Below are 12,494 nucleotides of genomic sequence, written 5' to 3'. Positions count from 1 at the left end.
ATTGTTACATGGCGTGTCGCGGTCACTTCAACACCGTTCCAGTCTTCGCTTAGAGCAGCAGATACTATTGCGAACAATGAAAGGAGGTATCCCGTCTTGGCCTCATACAGCTGAAGAAATAACTTGTGAGTGACTTTGTGACTGTTCTTAACTGCACATCGAGATTTATTCCCGATCCAATTGCACATTGCGCCGTTTATCACAAATTCAACGAAGGCACAAAAGAATATTAATTTTGACATATTTTTTTAAGTATTATACATTATATATTATACCTTGCACGATAGAAAACAATCAGTACTTGCAAATGACATCACCTCACCACCTATACATGTCAAATCTGGTGTCCCTCAAGGATCCGTTATTGGACCACTTTTGTTTTTAATTTATATAAATGACCTCCCCAACAACATTTCTTCAAAGATTCGCCTATTTGCAGACGACTGTGTGGTATACCGTCAAATATCTAGTCAAAGCGACTGCCTGGCCCTTCAAAGTGATTTGGATATCATACTTTCATGGTGTGACACGTGGCAAATGCAGATAAATATAGATAAAACAAAAATAATGACATTTACCAATCGTCGCTCATCTTTTCAATACGACTACAAAGTTATAGATTCAAAATTGGATAAAGTATCCACATATAAATATTTAGGAGTCCACTTAACTTCCAACCTCTCCTGGAACACCCATCTAGATTATATCCTTAGGAGGGCTAACCAGTCACTTGGTTTCTTAATAAGGCATTTATATATGGCAACAGCAGAAACGAAGCTACTTGCATACTCTACCCTCATTAGGCCCAAGTTGGAATATGCAGCATAATTTGGAACCCGCATCAAAAATATTTAATTAATAATTTAGAATCATTACAAAACAGGGCCACCAGGTTTATACTAAAAACGTATTCACCTATAAGCGTCAGTCAACTTAAGAGTTCACTTGGTTTATTGACTCTCCACCAGCGAAGATACCTCGCAAGGTTATCCCATTTTCATAAACTCTATCATAGTTCCTCAGATTTCCGTCAAAACAACATTCTCCCACCGGCTCGCATTTCCCCTCGTCATGATCATTGTTACAAAGTTCATATTCCATTTGCAAGAACTAATCTGTTCAAATACTCCCCGTTCGTACAAGCGGCGACTGAATGGAATGAGTTGGCAAGCGAAATTGCGACGGTCACTGATCATGATACATTTATGTTGTTATTGCGTGAATCTTTAGGGTGAATGAATCATATATTGCCCTGTATGTTTGTTACTCGCTCGCTGGGTCTATTGCTTTTTTCTAGCACGTCGACTGCCTCCAATGATGTGAGTGCGTGTGTGGCTTTTTTGTTATGTAATGTCTTCCCTTCATGGTTCTGTTTAGCGTGACACGATGTCTTCTATTTTTTCTTGTAAAATATTGTATGATTATGTAAAAGTTTATACGACACCCCCCTCTATGTAATGCTCCTTTGGAGCCTTTAGAGGTATGTAAATAAATAAATAAATAAATAAATAGGAATGAACGAGACCGAATAATCGATTATTTAGTCGATTAAAGGGTGGTGAATAATCTGGTTAAAACTTTTAATCGACGCCTAGCCCTAATCTAATCGGAGTCTAAATCTAAACTTTTATAAAAATCTAGCTCATTGCCATTTTCCTGGTACTCGCCGTGAAATAAAATATTAGGTCGTTCTTGTCCTCTAGACGCAAAGAACTCCCACACCAAACATCCCACGCGTAAACAACCGTCGGCAAGAAAATAAAAATGCTGATATTTTTATTACTTGCGACAGAGTTCAAGTGTCACAATTCCCACTGTTAAATTTAAATGTATCATCTTCACACTTTCACCCGTCTCACGTGAAGAATAGTTCAACCCGGTCCTTTTCAACAGAAGAACCAAACGTTCAGCACATACACCCGCGTAGCGTTACGTAACAAAGTGCGGTGAAAACTTGTTCAGGAGACGACAATGGGAAATAGGATTTGATTCTCAAAAATGCGAGGCAACAAGGGCAACGTCAGTGGTGCCCCAAAATTGCCCTGTGCCGAAGTATCCGGTAACTCAACGACCGCGTACCAAAAAGACCGCATACCGAAAAGACCGGTTATCGAAAACACCGCGTCCCGAAAAGACCGCGTGCCAGAACGCTCTGTGCCGAAGTATCCGGTAACTCAACGACCGCGTACCAAAAAGACCGCATACCGAAAAGACCGGTTATCGAAAACACCGCGTCCCGAAAAGACCGCGTGCCAGAACGCTCTCGTACCGCAATGGGTGCACCGCAACTGTCTGGTACCGTAACTCTCCGGTACCCAAATGTCCGGTAGAAAAACGTTCGGTTCCCATTGCAGACAGCGAAAAACACCCCCAGACAGGGGGAAGAAAAAGTCCACAACATTTTTTTTATTTTATTTTTTTTAGTGGTGACGGAAGACGGGTGGAGGCGTTCCCGACAAAAGCCGGTTCGACCTTGCCCTGACCTTTCTTTCTGCACGAACCAAAGCCGCGTTTACGGGACTTTGTCTGGTTAAAAAGAAACCGATACTCTCAGTTCCGCTCCTCCCTTAATATTTCTTCTTCTTTTTTTGCTTTTTTAGACTTCTTAGCGTCCTTTTTTTTTTCATGTCTTATTTCCCCACATTTCTTTTTTCTTTTTTTCGTCAGTACGTCCCCTTCGGATGGAAACAAGCCACTTTTCTTTACACGCTTCTTGCTTTTGTTGTTCATAGTTTTATTTGTGCAAGAAGCGCTTAATTCTTCCCCCTTTTTTTTTCTGCGTCCCTTCACCCGGTTTCGGAGAAGACAAAAAAAAAATTGCTGTTGGTTATATTTTTTTCTTTAGTTAGCCATTTTATTTCTAAGCCTATTTTGTGCTTGTTGAACAGGATTCCACGTCCCAAGTGTCGTTCGCTTGTTTTAGTTTCTTTTTCCCACATTTTTTTTTTCTTTCAAGCGAGCGAAATTTTTTTTTTTTTAGACCTTCCTAATACTTTGTTGACTTTTTATATCCTAATCTGCCCCTGTAAATGGAAACAATAAATTTGAATCGCGTTTATTAAAATACGCTGACTTTTTTTAAGGGGGGGGGCGAATTATACGTTGTTGTTACAAAACACAAGCACCCAACAGTCAAAGAATGAATCGTTCAAAAACAATGACAAAAAATGTGCCGCGCGCTTTGTCTTTGGACACTCTACAAATTGCCCCAGTCGTTATGGCTCAGGTGTAGAAAAAAAAACGGAACTTTTTTACTATATTTAATGGGACATCCAGTCTAACGTTAAGGTAAAGCTTCCATGTGTAGCTTTCGGAAGTAAGCCATTATTCTTGACTATTTTTTGCAGCTAACTGCGTTCGTTGCGACACTCTCCCTTCTCACCCACCACACCTTCGAGACTCTAAAAAAAAAGGTGCACATGAAAGATATGTGCACCAAAATTAAGCAAAGTATATACACACCAGTCAAGTTCTAATTCATTTCCTGTCTCTTGAGCGCCAATTTTATATAATTTAAATTTTTTTTGTCGATGTATTACTTCGGCAACGCTCACTTTGTTTTGTCCTGGAAATTTAAACTTTTTGTGAGCAAACCTTTTTATAAGTTTCTTCCGTGCTTCTTTCTGTGCTTTACCCGGCGGAAAGATTTTGTGCTCGGTTTTTTTCTATATTTTTGCCGTTTATGTATGACAAATTTGACACGCGCGTAGCAACGTTGGGGATTAATAATTAACGCGGGACCGAAGTAACAAAGACCCCTTTCGACGGGAGATGACACGACTTTTTTGAAACCGAACACTGTTCCCGGTTAAAACCAAGAAAATATTTCTACACACAAAAAATCTTCTCGAGAAACGTTTTTGCATTTCTCAAGTTAATCCTCTGGTACTGGCTTAAGTTGCAGTTCCATTCGACTATTGTAAGAAAAAAAATAAGATAATGCGATAGTTGGAAAGAGAGGGGATTGTACTCACCTATATGCCCCTTTACTTTCGAAGTTGTAATTGTTTTGTCCTAACTAAGAAAGGTTGGGAAGAGGGATTTTAAGAAACGGTTGTCATTTCTTCACGTTCGAGTTTTAAGAAATGCGATTTTGTTTCTCTGTTTTTTCGTGGCTGAGAATTAATTTTGAGGGTTGTCTCGGTGGTTCGGATCTACCTTAACCGGCTGAACAGAAAAAAGTGAAGGTATTATCTCGAAAACTTCGTGCGTTGCCCTCTATTTTTGTTTTCCTTACTTTTTTTTTAATGTTGTGTCGTTTGGCCAGGGTATTGCTTGACTCCCGTTTCTTAATTGTGAAAGGTAACGCTTGAACCAGGAGACAAAAATGACATTCGTGAAGCTTTCTTTTTCCCTTTTTGTGTTTTTTTTTTCTTATCTCGCAAGTGTGGTTCAAGCTGTTAAACTCAAATCAACGAGCACACAGACAAAAGAAAAATTCTATGCCTGCATTTAACATTATGTTGCTTTCTTTAAAAAGCAATCGCCTGAGTTGCCTCTTTTTGTACGGTAAAAATAGTTAGCGGGAAAAAAATTAATCGCCTGACAAGCCATACATGCGCTTCAGCTAACAGTTTCGCAAACTTCGTGTTTTGCTGTTTTTATTTTTCTTCGAATAATACCTACCACTGTTTGTGCCTGAACGGCTAAGGCACGTTTCACGAGTTATTTACACGACATCCGCGCTTTTCACACTGTAGGGATACCGTTTTGTGCTCAGCATAAGATATCCCTTGCCTGAGTTATCGATTCCTCAGACGCGTACGTTGCAGACAAAAAGTGCATTTAACGACTGCTTTTAAGGTATGTTAGAAACAGGCAGCTGAGCCGCAACTGCCCGATCATGTTAAAATGCACTTGATAAAGCTGTCCGGGCACGCAGAACAACGTACTACACACTAAGAAATGTCACAGCCATGAGAGTGTACGAAGGCTGATTTAAAGACTCACACCAATGGTTGATATCTTTTCTGCTCCATATTTTAAGTAATACGCCGAACTTAACCGCAAAATACGGTATTGTTGCATGGAAAACCCTTAATAATAATTATAATAAAATAATTAATAATATTATTAATAATTGACACCCGATAAAACAAGTCACTTCAATCATTAGAGACACTTTGACCATCAAACTATAATTGTGAAAACAAATACCTCTCTGTCGACATGCGAATACGTTTGGCAGAGTGTATCATGGCATTCACCTTGTTTCTGCACTGCTTGAATGTCAACCGCATGCAGCAAGTTGCCGCTGGGGGACCTCTTTGACTTCGCCCAACTCAAGTATTTTTTCTTGATTGCAGCCAGTATTTCAGCAAACATACTTTATTGACTTGTGTCACCAGCTTATAAGCGCGTGTGGTCAACGATAGAAACTTCACTCTCAGAGCTGACAGCGGTGGATTGATCAGAGAAATACTTTGAAGACTAACAAAGAAAATAGTGGCCTGCAACTTTCGTTTCAACTACTGTAAACTTAGTTTCCGAGTTCTGCCCTCAAACATTTATGTGATTGATGTTGAATACAAGCTAACCAAATATAAACTCCTATCTTGTGGCTTTACGGGTTATGGTTTCCGGCCCCCATTTACAAAGGACGTTGAGGTAGTCTGCAACTATGACGTTTGTAGGACGAAGTATATCAATAGTGATATCCCCAACCACTCACACACGTTCGTCACTAGAAAGATCTGACAAGGTGAAGTGAGACGCACTGACACCCAGTTCAAATAGCTTTAGCGGAGGTTGTTTTAGCAACTATGTCGAATGATTGTTGTCCGTACCAATTAATTTTTCTCGCAGATACATTCCTCGAACTCAGATTGTTAGGCTTGATGTGAAATATTGACGAGAACAATGCAAAATACTTGTAACCTATTATTGTGGAGACGGTAACCATCGAATGAGTGTCATTGAATTGCCGAGAATATAACGCAGGCGAGCAGTCAACAGGATTGTGATTCCTCTCCCGTATGAATGTAAGTACGTGCGGTTGTGCGGCGGAGATTTGTGGATGTGAGGACTGCATGTGCTTGTTGTTTGTAGACATGTTGCTCGTAAAAACAGTATTCCCAGGAGGCTGCTATGATCGACAGCATCCTATTTTCAGGGTGTTTACCAGCATCCAAACGATGCTGTTTTTTAAAACTTCTAGGATGTTAGCCTTAGGACAAGAAAATTTGCATCATTAAAAGTAAACTTTTAGTATGCTTGCACTGCGTGTCGCTGTTGGTTTGAGAACTGATCGCTTGAATCTAAACATTTCCTGCCTCTTGGAAAAGCTTTGTTGCCGTTACATTGCATGAATATGGTGGTCGATCTATGGTTAACAACTATCCGCCTGTCTCTCCCCTCTGTAGTTTGTCGAAAGTACATGAAATTGTTCTCCACACCCGCCTCTATGCATATTTTTGTCGTAAGATTATTCTTAACAACATGGTTTCATAAAAGGCCACTCTGTAGAAACAAACGCATGTTCCTTCTTGAGTCAAGTATTACCATCTGCACACAGCGGAATAAAAACGCATGTAGTGCACTTTGATATGACCAAAGTGTTTTTGTTAAAGTAAAACATCGAATACTGTGAAGTAAACTCTCTAGTTACGGTCCGTCCACTACTTACTGTCGTCTGTTCGATAGCGATCTATCTCATCGAGTAAACTTTGTGCAGGTGTCAGGTCGATTACCTGCTCTTTTTTTATATACCTCTGGTGTTCCCCAAGGCAGTACCCTCGGTCCTTTACTGTTTTTATTTTTTTTTTGTGATTGATCTTGCTTCTAGCATTAAGCACACGCAGTTGTTGTTATTGGCTGATGTAATAAAGTTGTTTACGGTGGTGCAAGTGGTTGAAGATTGTGATGTCTTCAGCGTGATATATGTAGGTTGTATTTCGGTGTGGTGTCTTTAGAATGGCCTATTCTTAAACGAGTCAAAGACGAACGTTGTGTATTTTTCTAGAAAGTTCGAAATTATGGATCTTTCGTATACCTTAGATTCAAACCGTAGTAAGGTGGTAAGCTGGGAGAGTTGGTACTGGTTGAACATGATGAAAAAATAGGTCACAGAAAGACGAGGACAAGGCCAGGAACGGAACACAGACACAGTCAAGCGCTTGTCTGTCTTCTTGTTTTCCGTTCCTCTCTTTGTCCTCGTGTTTTTCTGCGCTCTTTTTGAACGTTAGATTCCACCGATATTTTTCATGATGAGGTCATCCATGATCTGGGACTTTCTATGGATGCTGCGACTAATATCGATCGTCACGTAACTACAATTAAGAATGCTTCCTTTAGAGTTCTGCAAGTCATTACGCGAATAACACCCAGTTTTTGTTAACCATTTTTTTACGTTTTTTTTTTAATGGTGCGTATAGTCGTGCCAACTTATGTTTCAACTGTATGGAGTTGTATTAGAGTAACTAATTCAAGTATAATTGAGCGTGTACAACGTGAATCCATTCGTGTATTGTGTGATCGTTATTTTCAACCGAATGATTCCTACAGTTACAAAAGAATTTGAGACCTGTGTAATTGGACACATTGTACAACAGGAGAACGATCCGCGGATCGACGTTTCTGCATAAGATCGTCAATAGTATAATTGATTCACCAGCACTACTAAGCCACGTCCACGTGCGCGTTCCTCGTAGGTCTAGTAGACTTTATTGTTTGTTTTATCCTTCTGAGTTATATCACTCAGCACCCATGACCTGCCTGCAAACGACGTACAATCTTTTAGAGCAGATTTGTTGAAACGTTAGCCTAGACATTTTTTATGAAGAGCGTAAATTAGACAGTGTGTTGCTACCAGGGATGGGCAAAATACATGCCAATATGTATCGAAATACAAATACAAAATACTTCGTCAAAAATGTATTTACTTACAAATCTAATTACATTTCCAAAAAAAGCATTTAAATACAAGATACAAATACAACCAAATGTATTTGGTCTCCTCCAAATACTTTTCGAATTACATTCCTCAAAATTTGCGTCAGCGACTTCAGGGCACCTGTTACGGGTTTCTGGGTATCTCATTTTAATTTTGCATCGCACACTCGGGAGTTAGTATGCGAGGCTCTAGTAACGTAACAGAAATATAATCACAAAAAAAAGTAATCAGCTTGGACGTAATAGGTGGCAAAAGTACAGAGCTTCAGGCAGCTTTTTCATGTCGATTACTTTTTGGTATAGACCAACAAAAAACCGAGATGACCAAGACGCGCAACAATAAAAAAAGAATTTTTTTTATTGTTGCAACTCGGATGTGGATGGAAATCAGGCTGGAAAGCGTCACAAGTTGTCACAGGCACTTATTTAGCCAGTCTGGCTGTGAACGTCGATTTCGTCTCTATTCTTGCCCTGGACTTGAACCGTAATCACTAAGTCACTAAACGCTTGTGCTTGATTAAGAGACACTGCATTCCGCGCAGAACGTAGTTTTCTTCCTGCTCTGGACAGTCACAATAAATTTTAGAAATGTATTTTCGCCCTCAAAATTGTATTTAATTACAATTGTATTTGAAATACCCACGTTTTAGTATTTAAATACACACGTCAAATACATTACCCAATTTGTAATTAAATACAAATGCAGAATACACAAAGTATTTGAAATACGTATTTCAAATACTTGTATTTGAAATACTGCCCATCCCTGGTTGCTACCATTGTGTGGTCCTAACTTTCCTTTTTTTATCGTGTCCGAGCAATTTGACTACTATTTGACATTGATAAGTGCACCACTAAGACGCGTCAGACTGTTAGTGGGTCACTCAAGAATAAATAAATAACTAGAGCAATTGATGTTTCTTTACGCTTTTCGTTTGACTCGAATGACTGTCCTCAAAACTGCTAGTTGAAAGATAAAAGGCTAGTGAAAAAGCCATTTGTATGAGAAATTTCTTGTGTCCAATAAACACTATGAATCATACAACATATATAAGAACATATAAGAATCATATAACTACTATATAAGATATATACGACCATATAAGAACCATATAAGAAACTTGTGAGAAGTTTCTTGTAAGTTCCTTTATGTTTCTCATATGTTTTCATATATTTACATGGGTCTTATGTGGTTCATATATGTTCTCACATATCTTGTATGCTTCGTATGTGTTTATTGAACACAGAAAATTCACATACAAATGAAATTTTTCAATAGGGAAGCTCAATGAAACCAGCAATCCAAGCGATAAAGTCTGTAGCCTCCCAATATTTAATAAGAAAAACAGCCGCCAATGTCGCGCTTTCGCAAACAGTGTCGCACCTGGAATCTGTACCAAAAGCCTTCTGTGGCCTTCGTTTGTTCTGAATCATTGGCAGCCTCGCTAATCTCATGGGAAACCCTCATTTGCGTCCGTAAGCGCTTTAGATTAGGTTACTCAACAATGTTCCTCATGTCTTCTATATTATAATGTCTGTAGTATACTAAAATAAGTTAGCTTTAAACGACCTCGTCATTCGCTTAACAATACACATGCACAACCTTTATTTAGCTGTCCAACCAAACACAATAAAGCTATTCAAAAACCTGCAACATAACAGAATACGCATGACTTTCGAGTTAAATTCAGCGATTGTGTGTCTTCGCACTTCTGTCCCGTCTGTTTGTGCTGTACGTTTGGATCATCATGCCTTACTAACAGGCCCAGGCTTCCATATTGGACATTTTAAAATGTCAATACTTGCCGTTGGCATATTTTCTGATGTATGCGAATTCGTTCGTTTTGCACTATTGGTACATTCGCTCAGCAAGCCGTTGAACGCCCATCAACAAGCAAGGGCTCAAAGACGAAAAAGCAAACAAAAAAGCCTCCACTTCCGCCGGCCCCCCGGTCACCTTTTCCAACCCCTCCATATCCCGTTATTCTACGTTTTTAACAATCCTCTCCGCCCAGCATCCAAACTGACCCTCCCGGACGACTCTTCGGGTTTCTTCATCGACCTTTCAAAATCCACAATAGAACCGCAAAAGACCCCGAAATCCGGACGACAAGGACCCACCGCCTGGACGAGTCTTGTGAGCCGGTGACTATAGGATAAATCGAACACCCTCGGGGATACAACCGGCAGGTTCTGCGCGTTCTGTTGGAACACTGACGTCTCGAAAGGGTTCACCAGGAGACAGATGTCGCCGTCTGGAAGTGTAGGGTTCTTGACCTCGTGGGAAGTAGAGGAATCCCCATCCCCCTTTTTATTCCTTCAAGACTCCCGAGGGTCCCTCGACCCTCGTACGACCATCCCGTTTCTTGACCGTGGGTCAAGCGGATGCAGTCCTGGAGCAACTGTTGTTGTTGATATTGCGTTTGTTGTTATGGTGTCCGGTCGGTTGGGGACGCTGCACCGTTGACTCTTTTTTGGGAAACGGGTGCTGGGAAAGAGGTTTGGTCGTGTGGTATTATTGGTTCTGGAACGACTGTGTCGTTTGAGGTTACCCTCGATGATCGATGGTTTCAGTGTGTTGGCTTTGGGGGATGATCTTGGAGATTGGCAAAGGGAGGAGAAGGTGGTCTATGGCCACGGCCTTTGCGAGTGTCATTCGACGCGTTTGAACTGCAGTTTACTTTTTCCACTGCCCGTTTTGACGGTGATGAGCAACGTAGCGGTATGTGTTTGTGTTGGGGGATCAGTGGCCGAGTGTGGTAGCGCACAGCAGCTTGGAGCACGTGTAGCGAAAGCTCGCGCCGCAGAATTCAGGGATCCTGGGTTCAATCTCACCCGTGCCCGTTTCGATCTGGATTATCATCGTACCGGCATGTGCGCGTGTAACCGCTATTGCGTGATGCACGTTGAAAACCGCAGGTTAGAAGTTATATCGCACCGGCTGAGTTCCTCATATACGGTTGCTAACAACGTCGCCATTCGCTGCCGGACTTAACTCCTAAACCAATCTGCAGCGTAACAGAGATACAATAGTAAGGGTGCAGGCGAGCTGGTGGATGTTAACCATGTTGAATATACCTGTATATTCAGGTATATTCAACATGGTTAACATCCACCAGCTCGCCTGCACCCTTACTATTGTATCTCTGATCATCCCAGAGGCAGGCTTAGTCGCCTGTTTCTTCGACTTTTATGTTTTTCTACCCCAGTCTCAGGTATATTCAACATGGCTGCAGCGTAAACCTGTGTCGGCAAGAGCGTCTAGTCTTTTTTTTTTTTAATGCGATTGCATTCTTAGTGTTGAACAGTCACAGCTCTTTCCAAGGCTTCAGTAATATCTGTAAAGTTTAAACATACAAAAAAATATGAGAAAATTAAAGTGCCGACGGCATGCTTCAGAAGCAGCAATGATGTCTGTCTCGTCCATTTTAGTCAATCCCAATTCTTTCAATGTTTTGGTACTCAAAGTATTGAGGCACAGAAAAGAACAACCGTACCAAAATATTATCCTATAGTTAAAAGAACAACATAGCTGTGCCGTTTGGACAAAGGATGATAAAAAAAAACGACGCTTAAACAGAAGAAACATGGAACGTAGTAGCGATATGCCCATTAAAATGAAACAAGCGCACGTCCCTGAAGATCGAGCTCACATATTGATAAACTTAATATGTGAGGTAAAACTGGCTGAACTGACGCTTTCTACTAAAACTGAACAACTTACGGTGACTGTTGATGGTCAGAAGAACATAAAAAAAAACACCAAAAGCACTATCAAAATCACGTTTCGAGCAATCATCGATAACACCCCTTTCCTTACCCTCAAGAATACGCCTCCCAACATCAGACTAACAATCGAAGCAGAAAACCCGAAGAGACCGGAAAAGCCACGTCGAGAGCCATTTTTCAGAAACTTCCGGTCTTTCCTTCCAACCAATCATAATTCCTCTCGACTTCTGCGTTATTCGCCATTGTATGGGCGATGGTTTTGGTGCCTTCTTGTCAGTGTCGCCGTGCTCGGAATGTCTGTGCGCGCTGATATCTGGACTACTACTAGCGGGTTTCCAATGGGACAGCGATTGGACCGCGGGGTTTGGCTTCTTGTCGCCATCTACTTCCGGTCAATCGGCTTTCGGTCAGTACAATGCCTGACCGTAGCGACATCTGCGGGGGACCGACCCCTGGCGGACGTCTTTATTGGCTCGTGAAATATTTATTCCCTCGCCATCTTCATCGCCTTGTAAAACTTGGCGAACGGGCGACTGTCTGACAAATAGTGCCTGCGGTCGGCTTGGTTGGAGGGCATGCGATGGGTCTGCATCCCGTTCCGACAATCTTCTCTTACAGGGACGAAAATCTAGCCAGATACTAGTATACGTGTGATATTTTATTAATGTGTATGGTGAGCTGAAATTCCGACACTAGAACAACTGATTAATAAACTGGTTGCTATTTGTTACTTATTGTACTACTTTAGTACAAGTGCGAACGGATTAGAAAAGAAAAACTCTTCAACCCCCGGCAGATGTTCCTGGTGTTCTTTCCTAAACAGTTTGGTGGGGTTCAAAGCTATTACATAACCACCTACATTTGGTATTGCAAGA

The sequence above is a fragment of the Ixodes scapularis genome, unplaced genomic scaffold, assembly GCF_016920785.2.
Source record: "Ixodes scapularis isolate PalLabHiFi unplaced genomic scaffold, ASM1692078v2 PGA_scaffold11__112_contigs__length_91849675, whole genome shotgun sequence".
NCBI classification, from domain to species: domain Eukaryota; kingdom Metazoa; phylum Arthropoda; class Arachnida; order Ixodida; family Ixodidae; genus Ixodes; species Ixodes scapularis.
Note: the sequence above shows the minus strand (reverse complement) of the source record.